General features: G+C 31.9%; 1 protein-coding gene and 4 long non-coding RNA genes across 5 annotated transcripts in view; all 5 read right to left on the reverse strand.

Annotated features, from left to right (window-relative positions):
* The window catches only part of sli (slit guidance ligand), a 445,788-nt gene that overhangs the window by 67,829 nt on the left and 351,090 nt on the right, over positions 1-26,869 (reverse strand). The gene's annotated exons all lie outside the window — the stretch shown is intronic.
* Positions 4,550-6,043, reverse strand: LOC135845418 (uncharacterized). Its single transcript, XR_010558751.1, has 2 exons — positions 5,727-6,043; positions 4,550-5,373 (listed from the first exon to the last, which is right to left on the reverse strand). It is a non-coding gene; the product is annotated as an uncharacterized LOC135845418 (long non-coding RNA).
* Positions 7,253-8,864, reverse strand: LOC135845249 (uncharacterized). Its single transcript, XR_010558709.1, has 2 exons — positions 8,653-8,864; positions 7,253-8,121 (listed from the first exon to the last, which is right to left on the reverse strand). It is a non-coding gene; the product is annotated as an uncharacterized LOC135845249 (long non-coding RNA).
* LOC135845300 (uncharacterized) lies at positions 10,394-11,963 on the reverse strand. The gene is made up of 2 exons (XR_010558721.1): positions 11,828-11,963; positions 10,394-11,437 (listed from the first exon to the last, which is right to left on the reverse strand). It is a non-coding gene; the product is annotated as an uncharacterized LOC135845300 (long non-coding RNA).
* On the reverse strand, positions 12,526-14,416 carry LOC135845336 (uncharacterized). Its single transcript, XR_010558727.1, has 2 exons — positions 14,234-14,416; positions 12,526-13,837 (listed from the first exon to the last, which is right to left on the reverse strand). It is a non-coding gene; the product is annotated as an uncharacterized LOC135845336 (long non-coding RNA).

Consider the following 26,869-nt stretch of genomic DNA (forward strand, 5'->3'; position numbering starts at 1 on the left):
TCAAACTAAATTGAGGCATTTACATACTTTAATTTTTCATTCGAAAACTGCACATTTAACTGAGTGAATTTTCGCTGTTATAAAAAATTTGAGGCTCCAAAGTCCTCCCAAATAAGTACCTACCAATGAAAAGTAGGTTATTTTTCAATGTTCACCTCACACGAATTTTTCAAGTTCTAAGAATAGGATCAAAAAATTCATTTTTTAGCCAAAATTAACCGATTCAGAGATAGGAAGCTACAACATTCTGTGATAACAAATTTCCTGATTTTGGAGTGAAAATAACAAAATCATTCCATATATTTTTTCGTGTTATTTTTTCAGAAGAATAATTTTCTCAGTTTTTTCCAAGTTTTCTAGACACCGGACACCCTGTGGAAAATGAATCGGGAATCTTAATGAATACTTCAGAACATCCAGAAGAAAATGTTCATCAATTTTTACAGGAAAACTGACGGAATCACAATTTTCAAAAACCATATCTTCATTAATATCTAAAAATGTATCAAAAACCAATCAATGCAGAAGACATTTTCTCGTGTCCTAACTCCCTCCTCCCTTCCCTCTTTAAAAATCCAATTCTCATTACATCTGTATCCAGACAGGACACTTTATTCGATTCCCTCGCTTCGATGTTTGATGTTAGCATAAGTAAATCCAGCTCGATCTACGATGAGCACATGGTTTTTTTATTTTCACGGATGATGGGATAGCACGAGACGACGACATCGACACGGACACGGACACGATGTGAAAAAGCACGTGTTACAGCTCTCCTCTACGAGCATTTATAGAAGAGTGTGATTCACTGTATCGGAATACTCGTAGTACTAGGGGGTGTTTTTGATTACATCTCACGAATCATTTTGTTGATTAAATTCATAATCGTACTACCATCGTCGTATCGTCGGTCGTCCTATTCCAATATACGACTGCGAGGGTGGTATGGTAACACAATGGTAGTATATACAAAATCGCGAGGGATGCTTAACCGCGGATTACACGGATACCGATACATCGTGACGTCATCTACCCTACAATCATGTATAGTATCCCTTTCTTCACTCGGGTTAACTGGCGTGGTATAGGCAAAATACTACTACGTGCCCACGTCCTGTCCGCGTACGACGAGTCGAGTACGAGTATATGGGGCATAGCATATGGTATTCGGTAGTCAGCGTCGTCGTCTACGAGCGAAGAAGCCCAGCAACCATTTACCCTTGTTTTATTGTACGAGTCTAGGGTGTGAATGATTACCGATATAATTTATAAGAAAAATCCCACAGCGTTTGAGCTTTTTATGGATGAACGCTTTGTAGTTCGTGGCCTAATCCCAACCAACAAGAAGGGCAGCCTCATTCATACCATCAACGACGACGAGGAGAGAGCTTTTAATGACTTTTTATGCAACTGTTTACTAAAATGGTCGAGTAGTTGGTATGACTCATCGTTTTCATTTCCATCTCCTCGTCTAGTATATTGTTTTCGCAAGTTCTTCGGGTAGATATGGTTGGCCAGGTGATGGCATCTTTTAATAATATACCATTATAATTAAACCCTATATACTAACCATAAATTGAATACCGTTGTTTGGTCACTCTGTGTGGCACGTGCGACATTCGCCACTCGACGTTCAACTGGACCAACGCGAAAGGAAACAAAGGTCCGAAAAACACGCAGGGAATATCATTAACGTGTAAGTGCTTTCTCACTCTCGCAGACTTACACTTTTCACTCGTACAGTGGCAATGGATGATGATGATGGCATAGCTCGCAGACGTTATCAAAATCGTTTGTCTACAGCACTTAAAATTTCTATGTACGTGGCGCCGTCGTAGACCAAGACGACCCTCATCGTGCAATGTACTCGACGACGACGGAGGTGGCGATGGCTTTTCCACATTCATTCATCTACTTCAGAATACTTATTTGACGTTATCAAAACTTATTCTTTTTCCTGTTTCTCTCGCTTTTTTCTCTCTTTGCTGCGTTTAATTCCGCTTGGCAGCTCACAGTTCTCTTATATCTACCGATTCTTCTTACATCATGTAGCAGAGGTTGTCGATAATTCGATTACAAATTAGTGAAAGCCCATTCGGTTGATTTTTCCATCGGTCTCTTTCACTTAATCGATCGATTACCTTTCCATCGGGTGGTCCTTCCGTCATCATTAATGATGAGCTCAATAACCCAGGTATTTTAAAATAGGAGAAATGTCAAGAAACGTATAAAACCTTCCGAATAAATAGTCATGGCCAATTAATTCACACCTTGATGGAGACGATTGTAAATTACTTGACTAGAGGCCGAGTTTAATACCAACCAAAAAAAATCGTTTTAAAAATAGGTTAATTGAAAAGTTTATTATGTGAGAATTCTTTGTAATTATATTTTTCATGAAATTGCAAAGTGCAGTTAACACCCCTTGTAGGTTGTAAGTTCATCTACCTACATTATTAAATCACCATCAGCGTGGATGACAGAGGTCTATCACAAAACATCGTTCTGGCCAGGAAAACGTGGCAACGCTGTGCTTCTTCAAGTTCGAACCAAAGCATATGTCACAATCAATGTAATGCGCATGCTCAGTCGTACTGCGTTGGTTCTCTAGTTCAGTGTCACAGAGCGCTTCAGCACAGGTGGCAACTATAGTGTTGTGGAACCGAAACCGTTTGCGCATGCGCATTACATACTGCAACAGAAGGCTTTGACGGGAACGTAGCGTTTCCAAGCTCAATTCAGGCTGCAGTGTTTTGAGAAACACAACGTGGCTGTAAAAACTAGTGATGGGATATTATCGATATTTTGGGACATCGATATCGTCAAAAATATCGAGGGTCTCACATCGATATAAGTCGGAAATTTTTGACATTCATAAAAAGACCATAAAACAGCTGATTTTTCATGAAAAGAGAAACTAAATCAACTCTAAGCGGTTTCTATTCCTCATTCTTTGTTTTTTCAGTATCTAGCTACCTATCAGAGTACTGCACGGTGTAGTTAAAATAGTCGGATAACCGCCGCAGCTATCGGCTAATTTAACTACAGGTTACTAACTGCAGTTACTTTTGTCGGCATGCGCAATACGTTAACCGCATTTGGTTCTCTGGTGTCTCATCAATACATTTTGGTGGCTCATCAAACAGATAATGCGGATATAACCGCTTTTGAATGAGTTATATTTGGTAGCTTACCGCACTTGACATGTGACTAACACAGATAACTTTTAACTACACTGTGCAGGACTCTGCTACCTATTTGGTGCGTCATTGATGATGTAATGTCAACATTTCACCATCCTACAGATATGGCCCATGGTTACCACTACTAGCTGCTATAATCAATATTTTACCCTAATAGAGTCTGGAAATGCTCAAAAACAGTGTAGAGGGTAAATGAGGACCCAAAGTACTCGACATAGCAGGGGATATATGCCCTTGGTCATCGGTAACACGGCTGGTGCAGTGCTATCTGGCAGTTTGGTTCCTTCAGATGTGGCAACAACCAAAACAGCCAGCCATGTCCGCTTCACAGTTGTCTCAGGTTGCTTAGAGTAATTGCTCCTCTGGATGGATGTCGGTACAACAAGCCTTGAGTAGAACTGCACAGACACATGTGTAATTATATCTCTAGGTATTACCTATTAGTGGTGCTTTTTTATGTTCATTAAGAGAACCCCAATAATGTGTTAAAAGTGATTCTTTGTTTTTATGTTATTGTAAAGAGACTTAATGATGTATGCACATTGCACAACCTGTATGACGGATTGTGACTACAGAGGACCAATGTTTCCCACCTAAATCCTCTCTACAAGAGCAAAACAACACCTCACACAATTCATTTACTGAGTTTTTGCATAATTTTAAAAAAATTTCCAATATATCGGATATCAGATTTTTCATATTGATAAATATCGGTACACTTGCATGTCGATATATGTGACCATCCACAATAAAACTGACTAAGTATCCGTCGCAAAAAATCGGAATTTTTTTTCACAAATTTTTGTCTCCTAAACCATTTAACACCCAAAAATAGGCGAAAAAACATTTTTCAATTTTTGCGACGGATGGTCGGTTTTATTGCGGACGGTCACATATATTATTGATAATATCCCACCACCACTAAAAAACACCAATTACATCCACTGTAGTGTGCATAGCGCATGCTCAGTGATATTCCACTGTTTTTTTGTTTTGATTCAGCGCCGCGCCAGCATAATCACCAACATGTTAGTGTTATGTCCTTGGGCTTGTTTTCTGATGAATCAAACATGCTTGTACCAACATTACACATTCAGTTTGGTCTCCTCTCACAACATGTTGATCAAGGTTCTGTTTATGGATTAGAAAAAAATATTCTGAAATTTCATCTCTTTTTTCTTCAGCAGCCCCTGTAATTGGTATAGGTTAAGGATCAAGTATTTGTCGACAACCTTCAATAAACAAACAACTCAGCTTCTCATCCAAACTGCAGATTTTAAATGAACACAAATGGATTTAAAATAAAAATAAAGTTTCAATTCATATTCAGAGACGAGTAAATGAAATGTTGAAATGATGGTACATAATTACTTTCATGGTTTTATACATATGAATTTCCTAATCAAATATCACATATTAATTTAATCATATTTTTTGAAGTTGACGCTTGAAATACCTACTTATGTAAATAAGTATCTACACATCTAAAAACAAAAGTACCCAATAATAAAAAACTTCACAAATGCAACATCAAATAATTAGTTTTTTGTTTTCATATAAATTTCATCTACTTACATAATTATTTCATGTACTTACCTAAGCATATAGACAAAGTTTGATAGTAAATCACAACTAACATACATCATTATTAGTACAAATTTCAATTCACAAAGTCCTCTTTTGGCTCTTTTAAAATAAACATGTACATACATAGACAACCAACTCAAGGAAACCTACCACTTTCATGATACCACTCTATACCAGCCACATAGTCATGGTGTGTACTCTGGTTATCAGCTCTCAGCCCATACATTATGATTTTTTTGTTATTATGAAATGCTCTCTCTGCAAACTCACAAGCATGCCAGCGGTAACTGTCGTGATATTTATAATTATGGTTCGCAGGATTCTCATTCCAAGTATCAAAACTATCCCATACAACAGATATAAAACATTTCACCATATTGCCAATTTTGGTACCTTCGTTTCTATCCATATAAAATACATTTACAACCTTTCCTTTGGTTATAAAGTGATGAACAGGAACATATGCATAAGTGATGTAATTGCTCAAGTACAGTACAGCTGTTAACAACGAGATGACTGAGGAAAACATACCCATTTCAATTCAGAACAATAGGTATTTTTTCTACACACTGCAAACTGAATTCTGAAATGATATGCAATTTGAAAATAAATCATTTATCACATACCCAAATTCGACTATCATGCTTTAAAAATAATAGTCAACAGATTGAAAGCTTCTCAACAAAGTATGAGGTAAAATAACTATTTATGTGGTTTTTTGAGTTCGAAATGCAGATTGCATCATCTTTTTGCAATAAAGCATTACTAACCCACTTCTTATACTTGTGCACAAAATTACAACATATTTTCTTTAAAGTGCTTCAAGAAGGTATTCACACTGTAGTTGAAAGCTTTCTACAATCACTTCAAGAAATGTAAGAAGCAAAGCACTGGGACGTTTCTACTCAACAATTTTGTAGTAATCAAGGTACCTACCTACAACCCCAAATGATAATCGACTATTCACAACGGACAGCTGCTTAATTTTATTTATCCCATGGACTGGACAATAGATGCGCTTGAAGTTGAGTTACTTCACCAGCCATGTCACAATCGCACATTTCAGAAGAAATATTGAGAAGTGGAGAACGTTTGAAAAAACAAGGCAGGGTAATTAATAGATTTTATGGAAACGTTCATAAATTACAAGCCTCCAGACTGGTATGTAACACTAATTGAAAATTTAAAGTACCTAATTAAAAATAAATAAAAGTTGTTTTTCAATGACAATGTTTCATCATTACCTTACTGAAATTTAAGCGATTTTGTAGAATTTAAGAGTTCATTTATACAACTTTATAAATTAGCCTTTATCAGACAAGAACTCCTATGTACTTACTTGATTCAATTTTATATGAAATTGCAATTTACATTTGATTTTTCCAACTTGTATGTACTTATTATACAATATACATTCCCATCCACTGAATTTTGTATAAAAATGTCCATGCTAATGTTGATACTTGTATCGATACTTTTTCAATGGTATTGATATCACTAGTACCAAAACCAACCAATCAAGTGTTGAGTAGTCAAATCCTAGATGTCCAATAGTTTATCCAAGTGTATCTACTTGGCTGATTCATTTTCACATGGTTAAAATATTGGAAAAATTTTAATGCAACATCAACACCAACAAAATCATCCTACCTTTTCAAGTTGAAATATCATTGAAAATTGAATCAAGGCTGATGTTGATGCATCAGCCAACATTTTCCACCATCATCATCATAGAAAAAAATGTAGGTAGTCAACATACACATTAAATTAACATTGACTATTGCTGTATGGACATTGAGTATGATCAGCATACATTGACACAATCAGTGGGCATGAGGTTTAATCAAAAACATGCAGTTTTAGTTTAAAAAATGTGATAGCACCATGTTCTATTGAATCAATATCATAAAAAGAGCTGTAAACCATTCAAGTACGTATTAAAACTTGATGTACTGAAACATCTTTACATCTATGGTAGTGCACATGCGCAAAGAGCCTTGTTCTGAAGTGGTGTATCTTTGGTACACTTAGTTGATTGCCACCTGCTAAAGTGCAATGACACTAAACTGACAAACCAGTGTGGTAAGTATGACTGATTGCTCTAACTACTCAAATTATTACATACATATGATACTGTAAACCAAAAATAATTATTGATTCAATTTCAGATTGGTTTTGGGTTGTATGCATTTCAGTTTTGTATTTTGCCAAATTGTACGCAACGGGTTCAGTTGAGATTCATTTTGTACCCACACCTCAGATGTTTACCTCATCATCAGAACAGTCTACGACTTTTAGTTCAATGTTCTTTGTATTAAGATATCATTTTTGAGAAAAATCTGTGCATTTCACAAATCAGACAGAATACTTGCTTTGCATATCCTCTTGTATGTATAGATCAATAAAAGATGATCAAGGACTATTTCATAAATAATGTGAGTTCACAATTGAAATAAATAAACTTCTTCAACAATACATAATTATTTGTTTCTTGCCCTTACATACTAAAATTGTAAACATACGAAACAAGCTTAAGCATAGATTGTCACACAATTATTTACCAACTGGTTCAAACTTTTGTACTCATAGCCTGGCCACCATATCCACTCCCCCCCTCCTCCCTCGACAAAAAAGCCCAGTAAAGCTAATGGTGAAACATCTTTACACTGTATGAACAAAACTCATGTCTTCTGATTGATTGTATAGCAGTTCAGAATATCAGAGTGATGAAAGTGGAGAAAGTACTTGATATGCATGCAAGTCCAACATTATGTTACTATTCGATCAAAACTGTTCAAGGCTAACACAGCTCACAGCTCTAAAAGATGTTTCACCATTCCAACCAAGTTTCTTTCTTTTGGTAACTCGATCCATTACTAATTTCCTGGAAACCTACCATATTGTGCGTTCCCCTCTACACCAACTACATAATTATTCTGGTTCTTATCATTAAAATATTTACTCTTTTGCACATACATGTTGATGTTTTTATTGGTGAGCATTGCGTTTTCTGCAAATTTACAAGGATCTAGAGTGAAACTTTCATGATATAAATAATTATATACTCTTGGATCTTGATTCCACGTCTCCTGAACATCCCATAGCATTGCTATAAAACACTTTGTTTGTGGGAGAATCCGAGGATTATCGTTTCTGTTCAAATAGAATACATTCACAACCTTTCCTTTCATTATATAATTAAAGTTTGGGTAAAATGCAAAAACACCACAATCGCTTAAACACAGTAAAGCCACTGACAATGAGATGGCTGAGGAAAACATACCCATTTCAACTCAAAATAATGTATTCTGTTTGTGCTGCAACTGAAATTCTGAAATGATATGCAAGCAGAAAATGAATTAATGAAAGGTAGAGTAAAAGATAGATACCTACATCAAATTCTTCCCAATCACTACCTCCCTTCTACATATTCATAACAAACTTCTCTTTTGAAAATTCCAAAAATTGGTTTTCACATCTTGAATAAAGTCTAATACCATTTGGGGCACTGTATTAATATTCATAGAAATCGAGCAGTATTTTCACCCTTCATTTTTTCATATTTTCTCTTCACTTCTCACAGTGGGCACATGCATATAACTTCATCTTCAATTAAAAATTTCAAGTTCTTATTCATTCCAAAATTGTCAACAATAGGAACGATTTTTTTTTTTACAAATATACATCTAGGTAATTAAATGTTTACTGATGGCATATTGGAAAACCCAACTAGAATACTTCCTGTAGGTTTCTCAACAAGTAGAATAAAAAACCATTGATACTGAAGCTTTTCATCATACATAAGCAATGCACCCACTTGAAAAAAAAAATGTATAGCTTTTGTAACATTCTAGGTACCTACCTATAGACTGAAATTAAGACCAACTATTCAGAATAATAAGATACTTGGCTTGGACTGCCCAGTGTACTAGTCAGTTAATGCTATTGATGGACGCCATCACATCACTGGAGTCATGTCATTAACATCTGCAATGTTTACATCTCAGGCACATACAAATTATGATGTAAAAATGATGAACGGACCCAATAACCCATTTCAGAAAAATAATAAGAATTGCATTACCTACAAAAGTAATGGGTAATTGATACCTTTATGAAAATACTTATTTGTAAGTTATATTGCTAATTGAAAACTTGTTTTAAAACTGATTGGAAAATTTATTCTTTTGTTTTTCAATGAAATTGTTGATAGCCATAATTTTACATTTTTTTGGCCTATAATTGGAAAAGTTTAAATTCCTATTGTCAGCGTGTCCACATTGAGCAAGTTGATTTAGTTTATTAAATTTCAAATGTGCATTCATCATTTGGAAGATGTATTGAACATTTCTGCCCACTAAAGAACTATAAATCAAGGGAGAAACACTAGCTCACCAAGGAACTAAAACATCAAGGGAGAAACACCAAGAGTTCTGCGGACAATTTGTTTGACAATATGCAATGCGCATGCTCAATCATAAGTACCCTCTCTTTTCTCGGTATTTTTTACTTGCAATTGCAATGAACACTGAAAGTGATTGTGTACTTGAATGTCTTGACACTAATGAAGTGTACTTGAACAGAACCAAGCTCTTCACAAATTCATGTAACATACTATTGTCATACAATAGGTATTGTAAATCAAGGCAAAGGTCCTATGAGTCATCCATTCAATTTAATGTAACACAAACGAATGAGTAAATATAACAGTTGCTTCTTATTGCAGTGTGTACATATCATGGTCTGTTTTCTTTGGCATCAAACATAATCAGAATAAGCTCTATGACTCAATAAGTTTCTTGCTTGATCATCTCCAGCTTTTTTAGTCAGTATTACAGCACCTGTTCCAAGTAATCTTGTATGCCACATTCTGTCAACAGAATTTACAGATTTGTGGACATCTGAGATATGTTTGGTTCTCATATCTTGTATTTTCACTGAACTTGATTTTGGTTGTATCATTATGAAGAAAGTTCAACAATTATAGGAGCTGAATGAGAATTTGGATAAACTTATACTACATCTGCAAGGAGTTTTATATATTGTATATGGATGTACTTGTACCTTCCATATCAGTACATAGGTACCTAGTAGAATAAGCATCTGGCACAATGTGAATATGTGACCTAGTGGTTACAACATCTCATGATGATTCTCCAACCAGTGAGAGAAAAAATCATCTCTTGAAAGAGTTGTATGTTCACAAAGAATTCAGATTGCTGAATTCAGAATTTAAGGCAGAGAAATTTCACAAGTCAAGAGGTCAAAGAAGACCATTCTATGAAGCCTTCAACCCTTCATCATTCAATATGAATATTTTTATGACATAATAAATGAGCAAATAATTATCCATCATTGACCTGTTCAATTATAATTTTCTCAACACATGGTGCATAATAAATCTTAAAATGGTAGTTAATAAATACTTTCAACTTTTATAAAAAGATCACCAACAGCATCTCTATCATTGTGAAGACCACAACAAAAAAAAAAACGCATCGTTACAAGAAATGTAGGCACTTTCATGGTAGTAATGTCATTACCATGACTAAATTGTGAATTCCTAATGGTATAAAGTGCCAACTCAGACATAAAGATGTGAATACAGCAAAATAAAGACATTTTATTCCTTCATACTGCCATATAAGGTCATGCACAACAAACTGTTTCTGTAAAAGAGACATTTGACTAACAAAAATAAACCTTGAAAAAATATTAAAATTGTAAGTATCAAAAATGACAAGTTTTGTAAAAATGAATTGAATCCAGATGATAGATGAAAGTGTAAGGTGAACACTGCTGTTAAAACTAACGCTTTCATGGCCTTCAATGAGTGACCCTTCTTCCTCTTTGGACCAAATGGAACACTAATTTAAACAAATAATGGGGTCAACTGCATTTCTTTTGCCAAGTTTTCAGATCAATGTTGGTTTTCCACTCACCCTAATACATAGTCCCATTTCTCAACCACTTCCTGGCATGTTGCAACTGTTTCAAGACATACCTCCGCATGGGGAGTGACAAATTCACAAAAAAATCATTTTGGTGTGAGTTCATTGATATTTTACTTTTGGGCTGCATGTAATATCGGACTATCATCGTTGTTTGTAGTTCATTCAACTTTTAAGAACTTGAAAATAGTTGTTGTGATGATTCCATTTATTGGTTTTCAAACAATTATTTTCAAAAATTTAATAATTTACTGACACCTAAAAAGCAGATGGAAATTTAGAGCCTTTACCAGCAGCCTCAATACCAATAACAATATTATTATACTTCGCATCTACCGCTTTGCTAAATGCCCACATATTGACAGGCCTGTCAATCATTTTCATTTTTTCTGCAAACTCACAAGCCTCAAAGCTCCTACATTCGTGATATTCGCCACTCTGTGTGGTAACATTTGTAGCAGTTGTGTCCGAATGGATTACAGCTATGAAACACCTCACTTTGTCATCTATACCTTGGTCCTTATTTCTATTAACACCCTCAAAAAATACATTTTCAACTTTTCCAGTTAGTATGTAGTCAACTGCGGGGGACCATGCAGAAGTGAAACATAGCATACTCGTTGAAAATGCGATGATCGAGGAAAATGTGCCCATTTCAATTCGGAATTGTATTCTCCTTGCTTGGTAATCTGTATTCTGAAACCATATGTCGGTTTGTAATGAATAATATACAAGTAGCACATACAACAAGCTGATGGACACTATTCAACATCATAGGAGACTGAGTAGGTATGTATGTATTCCCCAGTTTATAGGCTCATCATTGATGTACAGGATACAACAAATTATCAACATAGTTCTTCATGTTTTGAATACATCATCAATGATATTTCAAGAGCACTTCATGACCTACTGGCTATTTTTTGACGCATAAGTTAGGTATACACACGATTATCATTATACACAATACTTTTGTAGGCACATGTTTTACGTAATAAAAAAGCAATGCAAAAGGGATCTGTTCATTTAAAAATTTTACAACAATCAAGGTTGAAGGTACCTACCAATTACAAAATGACTACCTACCACAGTAGAAAGCAATTTGATTCGACTTGACTCACAAACAAGTTAATGAATGCACCCACTCAATGGACATCACAACACACCACTATTCAGACATTTTCAGGCCACCAGAGCACCTGGCAGAAATAGTGTATGGTCAAATATAAATAACTCATTTCAGAAAAGTATAAAGAAACATAAAACAACTGAAAATAATGGTCAATTAATACATATTTATTAATAGTAATGTACTATTACAAATAATATGCCTTAACACTAATTGAATTGAACCGTATTAAAATTAATTGAAAAGTTGATATCAAGGTGTGGGTAATGCCTTTGGATGGGTAATACTAGTGCCTTCTTAAGAAATCATTTGAATAATCAATTTTAACTACAATGTGGAATTTCATTTTTTTTTAAATCTAAAAACAAATAAATGAAACTATGAAGTACCAATATGACATGTCATAAGGATTTTGAGAAATTCTATTCAGTTCCTTCTATAATGTATTCCTTGTCCTGTACTGTGATCAAGTGATCATTGTCCAGTATCACTTTACTATCAACTGCACCAGTTGCCATTATGCTCTACAGTTCAATAATTTCAAATGATAGGAGAAAGTAATTATGATGCAGCAGCACATTCAACAACCCAGTTTTCAATTCCATGACATATTCAATCAAATATCCAATCCTCAACAAACTTTTTTCAAAAAATGTAATGATTTCATAGATTTACCATTTGGAAGATAATATGAAGGACCTTCATATTTCGGTTATTATTCAAGAAAATCCTCATTTGGAATATATGTTTTCCCAATAGAGGTTCATCAGTATCAACACTGGTTCTTGGTACAAATTAAATTAAAGATGAGCTCAAGAACCCTAAGTGTGAGATGTCACGGAACGATGCTGCTATGGTTAATGTAAACATGATGACAATATATCTTCAGATTCAAATCAAGATTATTGAAATTGATCATCATTCATACTTCTGGACCACTCAAGCCATGAGCAATGAAGACGGTTTTGGTGAGGATTTGGCAAACAAATACACTCAGCTGTTCACAGAAGGAACAAATCATTGAAAGTTTACTTTTTTTAGAAGATGGAGGGAGGGCTAACATATATGTACAACTTTAAAACTGAAAAAGTTCAAAATTTGAGTTTAACATACATATGGACCCAATCCTTATCAAGCAGGTATTCCTTCCCATAATCAAAAAGGTGATGAGGCAAAATAAAATATGTCATTCGCCTCAGTGGTGTACAAGAACTTATGTATGTACTATGTAGTTGGAAATCACATATAACATTACCTACTAACAATGGTTGGATAAATGAGTGAATACTATCCAACTGAAAAAAAAAACAAATAAGATTAAAGAGTACTGTTTACTTTGAAAAAACTCACTGTATTCATAAAAAAATAAAAATACATATACTTTTATTCCCACTTTTAAACAAATGAAAATTACATGATTTGGACTTGTTTTGACAGCTAATGTCATTGTCCAAGATTTATAAACAAATGAAGCATATGTTCCATTTTTCAAAATATTGACGTATAAATCACGTTTCATCATCATACGCAAACCTAGTTGGTGTATCAGCATACTCAATACCAACTACATAAGGATTGGCATTGGGATTTGAAGGATTAACACTCTTCAATGCCCAAAAGTGAACTCTTCTGTTTTGGGTCTTCAACATTTCCGCATACAGGCAAACCTCATAGAATATACATTCATGAAATAAATCATTGTATTGCGTTATGTTTGTTTCCATTGAGATATCATGATACATGGCTATGTAACAGCGCACCCTATAGTCAATGTCTGGCTCCAGTTCTTTATCTTGATAAAAAACATCAATAATATAACCTTTCATTATGTAATCAAAACTAGGATATGTTGCAAAAGAACCATAATTGTGCAGACACAGCACAGCCACTGACAATGAAATTACCAAGGAAAACGTCTCCATTTCAACTCGGACTTATGAATTCTCTTTTGTCCGGAGATCAAAATTCTGAAATGATAACACATTTGAACAATGAACAGTCTACAACATACATCAAGCATTGAGCACACTATCATTATTTAAAAAGGGATTCCTTTTAAATTTGTATCCTGCTATTCTGATTTTTGGAGTGCTACAGACCAAAACTTGGATGATCTATATCCTTTTATAAGAAATATGTATCTCCTGCACATTTATTATTTGCAGTGGTTGAACATTCAAAACATTTTTTATGTTCATATTTTTTTAATCATATCATTGAAAACAATCAAAAATGTAGGTGTAAGTAGGTATCATAAGAGTACAATTTGAAACAACCATTTTTATGAATGTAAAATTTGTACAGTAAAAAGTGTGCAGAGACTTGTGTTATTTAGACATTTTGTACCTAACATCAGTACCTACCTACAAACCAAAATGATGACTGATTATTCACAACTTCACAATGGATAGCTACCAGATTTAACCTGCCTTGTGGACCAGCTCATAAATCCACTACATGGATACCACAGCACCATTGTAGAAACTTCAGCAGCATCTGCTATTCATTTCAAGTCCCAGCAACTCATTTCAGAAACATATCACTACTAAAAATGATTGCTAATTAATATGGGAAAGGTTAACTATAAATTATGTGCCTCAAGGCTGAGGTAAAATTGTAATTGAACAATAACTAACAGAGTAATTGAAAAATTCAAATACTTACACCAACACCAACAAGTGCGTATTATGAACTCACATAGCCACAAATTCAGCACTTACACTTACTACACTCTTTTAACCAGTACCTGTACCAGTAGGATGATGAGCAAGCACCTGGACAATGATCTTAATTTTTCATGTTCTTCCAACATGATTTCTAAATTTCTTTCATATTTTCCTCTCAGTATTCTTCATGTTCCGATTATCCAGAATAATTGGGGAATCTGCTTGTCCGGATAAGCCGAAAATCCGGATAATACGAATTAATATATTTTTAGTTGAATTTTTGGTAGAAAATGACCGTTTTTTTTCCATCATAATGGCGTATTTTTGTAATTTTTAATAAGAAGTGAGAAGGATAAATTTTATTTCTTCAAAAAATGAAGAAAAACCAACCAAAAACAAAGATGACACAAATTTTTGATTATGTACTCATAAGTAATAATTCATGTATACACTTGTAAGTAGATATAAAATGTATTTCCTGGCACTGGAGTAAGAATTCTTACAATACTTTTTTAGATTCAAAACTATGTGAAGGTTTATGTGAAATTTTTCACATAAGTTTTCACATACTTTTCATTCAAACAAATGCAAAAATTCATTCAAAACCTAAACATTTCAAACAAATGCAAAAATTCATTCAAAACCTAAACATTTCAAACAAATGCAAAAATTCATTCAAAACTTAAACATTTCAATGAAATGCAAAAATTCATTCAAAACTTAAACATTTCAAACAAATGCAAAAATTCATTCAAAACTTAAACATTTCAATGAAATACAAAAATTCTTTCAAAACTCATTGAACTGTAAAAATCATACAAAACTTTAACAATTATACCACTAGTTAAAGAAAACGTTATCTCTAATAAAGTGGTAACACAAACACCAACACCTTTATCATAGAAACTGATTCTTTTAACTAATGAATTTTTTCCACTGTGAACGAATTTTTTTGCATTTGAAGTACACCATCTTTTAGAAATTGATCCATTAGTTAAAGAAATCAATTTCAATAATAAAATGAATAACTATAATAAAATGGATAACCAAGCACCTTTAAGAACATGTGAGAAGTGTATGTGTAAAATTACATACAAGAACTATGCCAGACATTTAAAAACAAAGAAACACAATGAAGTCAAGATTAATGTGAAAGAATTAAAGACGGAATTGAAGTGGTATGGAATGAAAAATGTTGATAAAATGAAAAAATCAGATTTGTTAGTGAACAAAGATAAAATCAAGGCTATTAATATTGATAGAGAAAAATTGTTGAAATTATCAGAAAAGAATTTGATCAAATTTATTCAGGATAACAAATTTAATATCAATAAAAAATTGGGAAAAGATCAAATAATAGACAGATTGCTTGATTTTCACTCAAACAAATCATTGCCTCTTCCTAAATGGGAATTTGTGGATGAAAATTTTAAATCAAGACATGCTCAATTTGATATGAAAAATAACTGGGATATTAAAGATATGTCAAAGTTTTTACATTTTATGAAAAAACATGTTAGTTCTTTACTTCAAGAATGGATGAAAAAGCATAGTGGTATTAAAGTGAATTTTTGTGTTTCTGCAACTTATGTAGACACTCGAGATGAAACAAAAATTGCATACAAACATTTGCAAACTAAGAATGATAGAATTACTAATAGAAGTGAATTAACAAATGGAATTTCAACTTTAATGAAGAGTGTACTTGATAGACATGAAAATATCATTGATGAATTAACAGGTAGTCCATGGCGAATAATATCAATCAATAGTTTTAGAGTAAATATAAACAAATATGACCCGCTTAGAGCAAGTTCCTATATTGATCTTCCAAAAATTTTAAAAGATAAGAAAGCAATTATAAATGTTAAAAATACTGATAATAAATGCTTTTTATGGTCACTTTTAGCATGTTTATATCCTGCAAAAGATAATCCACAAGAAATAATAAAGTACAAAGCATATGAGAAAACTTTTGATAAAGCTTTGAAAGATATTGAATTTCCGATGAAAATTAAAGACATAGAGAAATTTGAAAATAAAGTGAATGAATTGAAATTGGTAGAAGGTGGATTATCTATTAATGTTTATCATCATGATGATCGTTATAAAATTTATCCCTTACATATTACTAAAGAAGAGAAAACAAAACATGTTGATTTATTGTATTTATGTGAAGAGAGTAATGATAGAAATACTCACTACTGTTGGATTAAGGATCTAACAAAATTGATTAAAAGTCAATTAACCAAAAACACTCAAAAAATACATTTTTTGTGCAAAAGGTGCCTTTGTCATTTTTACAGTGAAGTTAAATATTTAGAACATAGAGAAAGCTGTAAAGTACATGATCCAGTTGCAGTAAAACTTCCTCTTAAAAGTGATAACATTTGTGAATTTACAAACTATAATCGATCAATGAAAATTCCTTTCACAATAATAGCTGATTTTGAGTGTATACTTAGAAAACTTGAAAAAACTAAAGTAGAGGAAGATGCTAAAACACAAAAAATTCAAGAGCACGTACCAATTAGTTGTGTTTATTACATTTTATATGAGAATGGAGAAATATCAGAGAACATGTTTGAATATTTTGGAAGTAATACCCCTCAAGTATTGTGTGAAAAATTATCAGAAGATGCAGTACGTATTGCTAATGAATACATATATAATTGTAAAAAAATGAAGAAACTGACCAATATACAAAAATGTGAATATAAAGAAGCAACAATATGTCATATTTGTGAAAGAAAATTGAGTGATTTCCCACCTATGATGGAAAAAAATATTAATAAATTGAGAAAAGAAATAGAAATTACTTCAAATATTTTAAAGTATCATGATGATCAAACACTGACTGATAGACTAGAGAAATTAGAATTAGATTTGAAAGAGAAATTAGATGATGAAGAAAAAAATAAAAAGAAAGTTCAGGATCATGACCATATAACAGGTGAATATAGAGGTGCAGCTCATAGTCTTTGCAACTTGAATTACAATGTACCTAGTTTCATACCCGTCTTGTTTCACAACTTTTCTGGTTATGATTCCCACTTATTAGTCAAAGAATTTGCTGGAACTACAGATAATTTAAAACTAATTCCAAATAATGAGGAATCTTACATCAGCTTCTCAAAAGTTGTAAAGTTTCAACACTATTCAGGAAAAGAGGGTAAAATAGAACTTAGATTTTTAGATTCATACAAATTTCTATCTGAACCACTTTCTAAATTGGCTAAAAACTTGGAAATGTGTCATTTCAAAAATTTAAAGAAATGGTTTGATAATACAGTACCACCTGGAAATGATTCATTGTTCAATTTGTTGACTGAAAAATTGGCTTACCCTTACGATTATATGGACTCATTAGAAAAATATGATGAGGAAGAGTTACCATCTAGGGGAAATTTCTACAACTCCTTGAATGATGAACATGTAGATGAACAGGAATTTTTACGTGCTCAAAAAATTTGGGAACATTTCAACATTAAAAATCTAAAAGAGTTTACAATGTTGTACAATAAAATTGATGTACTCTTGCTAGCAGATGTGATTGAAAATTTCAGAAAAACTGCACTTGAAATTTACAAGTTAGATCCACTTTGGTATTATACTACCCCCGGATTTGCTTGGGATTGCATGTTGAAAACAACAAAACAAAAATTGGAATTGATAACTGATGTAGACATGTTGTACATGTTTGAAAATGCCAAGCGTGGTGGAATTTCCCAATGTTCAAATAGATATGAAAAAGCCAATCATAAGTACATGGGTGAAAAATTTGATAAAAATAAAGAATCAACATTCATTCAGTATTTGGATGCAAATAATTTATATGGATGGGCTATGAGTAAACATTTACCATATGGAGGGTTTTGGTGGGCAAATCCAAACGATTTTACTTACAGTAGAATTTTGAAAATGAGAGATAACCAAAGCAAAGGATATCTGTTTGAAGTTGATTTAAGCTATCCAGAAACATTACATGATTATCATTCTGATCTACCTTATTGTGCAGAAAATATTATTGATGAAAATAGACTTCCTAAATTATTCACAACATTATATGATAAGAAGAAATATGTTTTACATTATTTGAATCTTAGACAGGCTCTTGAAGCAGGTTTGAAATTGGAAAAAATTCACAGAGTTATTCAATTCAACCAATCAGATTGGATGAAAGTATATATTGATAAAAATACAAAGCATAGACAAAATGCAAAAAATGAATTTGAAAAAGACTTTTTTAAATTGATGAATAACTCGGTGTTTGGTAGAACAATGATGAATGTGCGAAATCATGTGGATATAAAATTGATTAGTGAAGGTAAAAAATATACAAAGTATGTTTCAAAACCAAATTTTGTAAAATCAACATTTTTTGCAGAAGATCTTGCAGCTGTTCACATGAAAAAAACTCACATCAATTTCAATCAACCAATTTATGTGGGTGTTTCTATTTTAGATATTTCAAAAACATTGATGTATGATTTCTATTATAGGTTGAAGAGAGAATATAAAAATGATGTTAAACTTTTGTATACTGATACAGACTCATTAATTTTGTCAATAAAAACGCCAGACTTTTACAGTGATATGAAAGGAATGATTGATGAATTTGACACATCAGACTATCCTGAGAATAATATATATGGTATTCCTCAAGTTAATAAAAAAGTTATTGGTAAATTCAAAGATGAAATGAAAGGAAAAAGTATTGAAGAATTCATAGGGTTAGCTTCTAAATTGTACTCCATCAAAGTATTTGAAGAAGATGAAAAGAAAAGAGCAAAAGGAGTGAAGAAACATGTAATCAAAAATCAAATCACCCATAATGATTATAAAGAATGCTTAGAGAAGAAAATAACAAAGAGTTTCAAGCAGAAAATTATACAAAGTAAAAATCATAATATTTACACATTTGAACAAGATAAAAGAGGTTTATCTCCATTTGATGACAAGAGATGTATATTTGACAATGAAACTTTACCTTGGGGACATTATAAACTAGAAGTAGAAAGACAGAATTTTATCACACATTTGAAAACTCTCTCTTCACTAATATAAATAACTTTGGTTAAAATTTTTTTTTCCTTATTATAAAATAATAATATGATCAATAATGAAAAGGGACATCTTAAATTATTACTCTCTCATGTAAATTGGTATGATGTTTCAAGTAATCAGGAACTATCAGAAAATTTAATCAGAGAATTCAAAGACAAAGTATATTGGTTTGCAATTTCAGTTCATCAAAAACTGTCACAAGATTTCATTAGGGAATTCAAAGACAAAGTATATTGGTTTGCAATTTCAGTTCATCAAAAACTGTCAGAAGATTTCATTAGGGAATTCAAAGGCAAAGTAAATTGGGAAGAAATTTCACGTTATCAAAAACTATCAGAAAATTTCATAAGGGAATTCAAAGGCAAAGTAAATTGGGAAGAAATTTCACGTTATCAAGAACTATCAGAAGATTTCATCATGGAATTCAAAGATTGTGTAAATTGGCATTGGATTTCAGGTCATCAAAAACTGTCTGAACATTTCATTAGAGAATTCAAAGATCAAGTAAATTGGCATTGGATTTCATGCCATCAAAAACTGGCTGAAGATTTCATTAAAGAATTTAAAGACCAAGTATGCTGGGAATGTATTTCATGGAGTCAAAAACTGTCTGAACATTTCATTAGAGAATTCAAAGACAAAGTAGATTGGAAAGAAATCTTAGAAAATCAAGAACTATCAGAAGATTTCATATGTGAATTGAAAGATTGGGTATCTAGGAAAAAAATGTAATAGTTAAAAGAATTGTTTTCTATAATAAAATGAGTTCTATTATAGAATTGGATAATTTTATAACAAATACTTTAAGGAACAATATTCAATTATTTCAAGAATCTAAGCAAAGAGTGAAAACATACAACATTGAGGATGCTCTTTCTCCTGAAGTTGTGAATGATTTTAAAAACATGGACAAGTTTCAATTTTCAGAAAGCATATTGATGTTATATTTGAGAACGAGAGAAAACTTGATGAAAACAAATGTGAATACATATTTGAATGAAATGAAAAAAATCATTCCTTATGAGATTATGAAGGAAGCTTCACAGAGATTTGGTCTCATATGCAATGTATCAAAAAAAGAGTATTATCCATCCAAAAGGTGTCAAAACTGTGGAAGTACTCGAGAATTTTTCAAAGATCGAGATAATATTTTAATATGCAAAAAATGTTTTGCCGAGGTAATTCACTACAAACATAATTCTAAACCTCATTGCCTCAAGAAACAAAATTCAAGCTACAATAGGTTAAGTAATTTCAAAAAGTGTTTGGAGAAATATCAAGGAAAACAAACTGATTTTATAAGTCCAGAGGTTTATACACATTTACAAGAAGCTTTATCTACATTTGGACAAGTGAAAAAATCAACTGTTTTTTATTTCTTGAAAGAACTAGGTTATCATAAACACTATGACGATTATATTCTAATTCATTCTAATTTAACAGGACAGAAACCAAGTAATATTTCCCATTTAGAACAACAACTTCTAAATGATTTTGAAAAATTTTCCAATCAATTTGATTTGGTAAATAAGCAAAGAAAAAACTTTATAAATATGAAATTTCTTTTACATAAATTAATGTTGAAAGATGGTCACAATTTTGATCCAGAAGATTTCATTTCACTTGGCAACAAGAGGGAATGTGATGAAATATGCAGAAAAATATTCATTTCTTTAGGATGGAAATATTCATCTAATTAACTACTTTGTTCTTTTAGAACACTGTTCTAAAAGATATTACCACTTTTTATAATTTTTTGTAACCACTAAAGCTGTATAAAACTCATTGTTTGGGCTCACACATCTGTACGCATTTTGATCTGTAAAAGTTAGATTTTTGATTTCAATAAACAAGTCTGTGGTACGAATTCGCTCATTAGAAATGATAGATTCATTGTTATAATTGAACCACTTATTATTTGACTGAAATTTCTCAAAATTATAAACACATTCAATTTTTGTATTGACTCCCTCTGTTTCCATAAGCAATTTTACCCAAGTTTTTGTCACCAAATGCTGTTGACTCTTTAAATTTTGCTGCGACACTACCAAATAATCATAGTAATAGTTACTTGAAGATTCACCAAATTTTTTTGTTCTAATTCGACACATGTATTGTCCTTCATTTATAACTTTCAAAAATGATACAACCTCAACCTTTTTCTTCGATGTTGAATTCAAATATTCAAATTTATTGATACTTAAACGTTCTGGAATGTCAAAAGGAACATCTTTAAGCCATTCCAGCTGATACACAAATTCTTGTTCTGAAAATGTAACGTTACAAAATAGTGTAACTCCCTCATTGTTGACTATTTTTTGAGATCTAAAGAATAAATCATGTTCTTGTAAAGTTGATACAAAAAGGGTAAACAGAATAATACCAGCACACTTCATTTTATAATAGGAAAAAAAATTTTTCTACTATAAATGAGCAATAATTACAATTTAGTAAATGAAAATGTTAATATAAGAAAGGAATTGAAGGCAATGTATCAGGCAAGTAAAGCAGGTAAAATTTATAAGCAAGAAGTATTAGAAGAACAGTTTAAACCAATCATTACACCACTAGAAAAAATTAGAAACCAAATAACTCAAAATGTTCCAGAAACCATCCAAATACCTTCCCAAAATCTTCCAGAAACCTTCCCACAACCTACCCAAAATATGCTTGAGTGGAATAGTTCTCATGAAAATGTTCTTGGCGAAATAGCAAAACAATATTTACAATTTTATGCTGCTGATGATAAAAAAGAAATTTGTGATACTACTTTTGGGATTCGATATGATCCAGACATTAATAAATGGATGATTGGCAATGAAGAAATTACTTTTAATGGTAATAACATCAAGTTTAAAGGTGGTATTGAATTTAAAGGAACTCATGGTTTATGGCAGTTGTTGACATTGAAAAATCCAGATCCAAATCAGTATGATTCTGAAGATTTAAAGGATTTTTGGGAAATTATTGATAAAACCAGTAGTTATAAACAAAATAATAACCCATCTTCCAGAGTGAAATCAAGTTGTGGAATCAAATACATTTCTGTAATAAAACCTTTGCTAGATAAATATCTGAAAAAGGGAGGAGGGTTGTATCAAATTGATGATATCATAGATAAATATCTGAAAAAGGGAGGAGGGTTGTATCAAATTGATGATATCATAGATATTTATCTAGAAAAATTTGTTACAACTTACTTAAAGATTCGAAATGGATCTTTAGATGGTAAGGCAATAGTACCAATTTTAAATCATCTCAAAAAAATGAATTTGTATGCCAACACATCTGGGGATAAATATATTTATTGGGATAACTTGCCTGAATTGTTTGATAAATTAGTTGTTTTGTATGGTGAAAAGAAAGCTGGAAATTCCAACCCTCATTTAAGAAATGAAATTGTTAGGATTTTGCAAGAACTTAAAGAACTTTGAAAAAAAAAATTTCCTATTATAAAATGAATAGTGACTCTCCATGTAGTAGTGAAGGAAATAATTCTAATACACAAAGTGGGAGAACAAGCTCCCAGCATCAAAATATGAAAACATGTATTTTCTTGATGACGATTCTCTTGAAAAGTATTTGGAAATTTAGAAAAAAAGTGATTAGACGCAAAAAGAAGAAATGATATTTTTTTTTCTGTAATAAACATGAATAGTAACAACTTTAAAACTATATTGAATGACAAAATTCGACAAAGAATTCCCAAGGTGATGTTTGATGGTGAAGTGAAAGAAGGTAGTGGTATGTTGGGTACAGTTGCAAATTGGGCAATAAAGAAGCTTCCATTACCTCCCATGCATTTAGAAGATCATAATTTTACTGGACCCTGGACAAATCCAACTTTACAAATATTGAAAGGAGTTGAACCAAGAAATAAACTGGATTATGCATCTAGGAGACATGATGTTGCTTATGAATTGATGGAAGATCCTGCTGAACTTCATGAAGCTGATTATATATTACAGAGAGAAGCTTCAAATATTGCACGTGATAAAGATACAAGTAAAAAATTGGAAAAACAAGCTCAGCTTGTGGATGCTGTCATGGGTGCAAAAAGGTACTTTGGTACCGGTATGAAAAAGGAAAATTATGAAAAAATTCCTGTCAATTTAGATGAAAAAGAGCAACTGTTAATTCTAGAGGGAATAAAGTTAGGGAAACCAATTACTTTAAACTTGGATCACAAACAATTGATTCGAACAAAAAACAGTGTGATGAAAGAAACTTATTTACCAGTGACAACATATCAAAAGAAGGAAATCAGCAAAGCGCGTACCCAAAAGAAATCAGTCAAGATAAAGTTGTCTGCAAAACAATTGGAATTTATCAACACAAATAATAAAACTGGAGGTTTCTTACCTGCTCTAGTTGCTGCTTTACCAGCTATAGCTGCGGCATCATCCATAATTAAAAATGGTTTTGATGCCTATAGCAATCATAGAGCAAACAATCAGTTGGTTGAAGAAGTTAAAAAAAGATATAAAGAAGAAAAACCTCTTCACAAACAACTAACTGATATACTAGAGGAACCAGTAAAGTCTGGTACAGGTTTGGAAAACAACGAAAAGGTTTTGCAATTTATAAATAATTCTAAAGATATCAAATTAGCTATGAAGAAAGTAGGAAGAGGATTATATTTGAATCCAGCTTCTCATCGAAAACCTGTTGAAGGTGAGGGGTTATATTTAAATCCAGCTTCTCATCGAAAACCTGTTGAAGGTGCTGGGGTTAATGTGAAAGCAAAAAAAAAAAAGAGGAAGGGAGGTTAATAAAAATTCCTATTAAACCCTTATCCAATATGGAACTAGAATTATATGCAAAGGAATTGTGTATACCTTATTTTAGGGGAGTGTTTATGAAAGATCAACTACCAAAACAAATTGGAAGAAATGAAAGCATGATTATCAATTTAGATGATTCTATTGGACCTGGATCTCATTGGGTTTGTTTTTTCAAGAAAGATGATTATATAATTTATTTTGATTCTTTCGGTGAAAGACCTCCTAGTGAAGTACTAAACTATTTTCAAAAGAATGTATATTATAATGTTGACCAAAAGCAAAATTTCAATCAGGTCATTTGTGGACATCTTTGTTTGAAATTTTTAGCTGAGTTCTAAGTATTTTAAGAGAAATTCTCTTAAAATTACATTTCTCTAATATCCAATGCTACATAAATTTTTTCATCACCAAAATCCAACAGATTACCATCTTGATCTACAATCTGAACTACAATTTCCCTGAAAGAATGTGTATTTATTTCATAGTATAAGTAGTGATATGGGATTATCCAATATTTTTCACCTGTTGGAGCTGACCAGGGGTGGGAGTATATTACTCCACCTCCTCCTTCTCCATTTTCATAATTTGTATTCACTAAATTACATTTTACTTGAATAGCAGTAAGAGGAAAAATGTCAATCATTCTATCTGAATGATGTGTTACATCTTTTTCTAAAACCCTTTCACTATAACCCAAAACTCTACAAATAGAGTTGGGTACACTAAAGTCAACTTTTTTACCTTCAGATATTATCTTTACTTTATGAGTATATGGTGTCAAATTCATTTTTAATTTATCTGCTGCACACCTTCTCTCTTTAATTGCTTGTAAGATATCTTCTACTTTGTACTTATCTCCAGGAATGTGAATGTAATGACGACACTCTTTATCTAATAACTTATCTAGATGTAAATCTTCCCTTTTTTGTATTATTGTATTTAGTTTATCAAATTCCTTTGCTTTGATTGTACTCTCTAGATTATCCACATCATAAATTCCTTCTGGAACTGGTATCATCTTCTTTTCATCTTCTGAAAGATCAAATCGTATATTTTTTCTCTCAACATTATATAAAGAGTTGAATTTTTTATCTCTTATAGCGTTGATAATATCCGTAACTTCGTAGGCACCTTCTGGAATATAAATTTCCTCGTGATTTCCTTGATCATCTACAAGATCAAGCCTGTTGTTATGTTTTCTTACATTCATTAAAGAATTAAAGAGACTAAGAATGAGTAAACAAACTCCATAGAGTTTATTAGAACACAGATTAACTCTATTTTTAAATATTGTGTGAATGTAAGAAGATAAAGTTTCTCCTTTACGTTCGCCTATTAAATCAAATCTCATATTTATAATACAAAAAAAAAATCCTAATATAAATGAAGAAAAAACGTATTATAAAAGTAGTTAAAAGTGATATACCTATTGAAATTGAAAATTATGATTACAAGGAGGTGGGTCCACGATATAATAGAAATTTTCCAAATGTAATTCGAGCTGGTATATTTGGTCCATCAGGTTGTGGTAAAACCAATCTTTTAATTCAAATTCTAATGGAAATAAATACATATACCCATATTTATCTTTGCTCAAAAACATCTCATCAAGAAAAATATATTCGATTGAAAAACATAATAGATATTATCAACAGAACATCACCAGAACAGAACATTGGTTTTAGTACTATATTACCTCAAGATTTGAAAGAACCTGAAGAAATGAAACCAAATTCAGTTATAATTTTTGACGATGTTTTGACAGACCCTCAAGATAAAATAGCAAATTTCTATCTGAGAGGAAGACATTACAATATTTCTTGCTTTTATCTAGCTCAATCCTATTCAAAATGTCCAAAACAATGTATAAGAGATAATTTTAATTTACTGGCAATTTTTATGCAAGATCTTAGAAATTCGAGACACATTTACGATAATCATGTCTCGCATTTAGTAACATTTGATGAATATTTGGAAATGTGCAATATTTGTTGGAAAACTAAGTATGGCTTTCTAGTAATTGATAAAGATTGTGATAATGTGAATGAAATTTTTAAACAAAGTTTTAAAGGATTTTTTTATATACAATAAATAAATGGAAGAAGCTAAAGAATTACATGCACCTATTAGGAAAAAATTTTGTAAAAGAAGTATTGTAACCAAAGGTATTGACGATTTATGGGCAGCTGATTTATTAATTATGGACAAATATTCCAAAGAAAATGATGGTTTTAAATATATGCTCAATGTTGAAGATACATTTTCTAAATTTGTATGGATTGAACCTTTGAAGAATAAGTCAGGTAAAGCAGCTACAGATGCTTTTGAAAATATTTTGAAAATCTCGAAAAGAAAACCCAATTTACTTCATGTGGACAAAGGTGGGGAATTTGTAAATCAAACTTTCAAGACAATGTTGAAAAAACACAACATTAAAATGTATCATACCAATAATGAGGAAAAGTCTGCAATAATTGAACGT

Source organism: Planococcus citri, chromosome 4 (genome assembly GCF_950023065.1).
Source record: "Planococcus citri chromosome 4, ihPlaCitr1.1, whole genome shotgun sequence".
NCBI lineage: Eukaryota > Metazoa > Arthropoda > Insecta > Hemiptera > Pseudococcidae > Planococcus > Planococcus citri.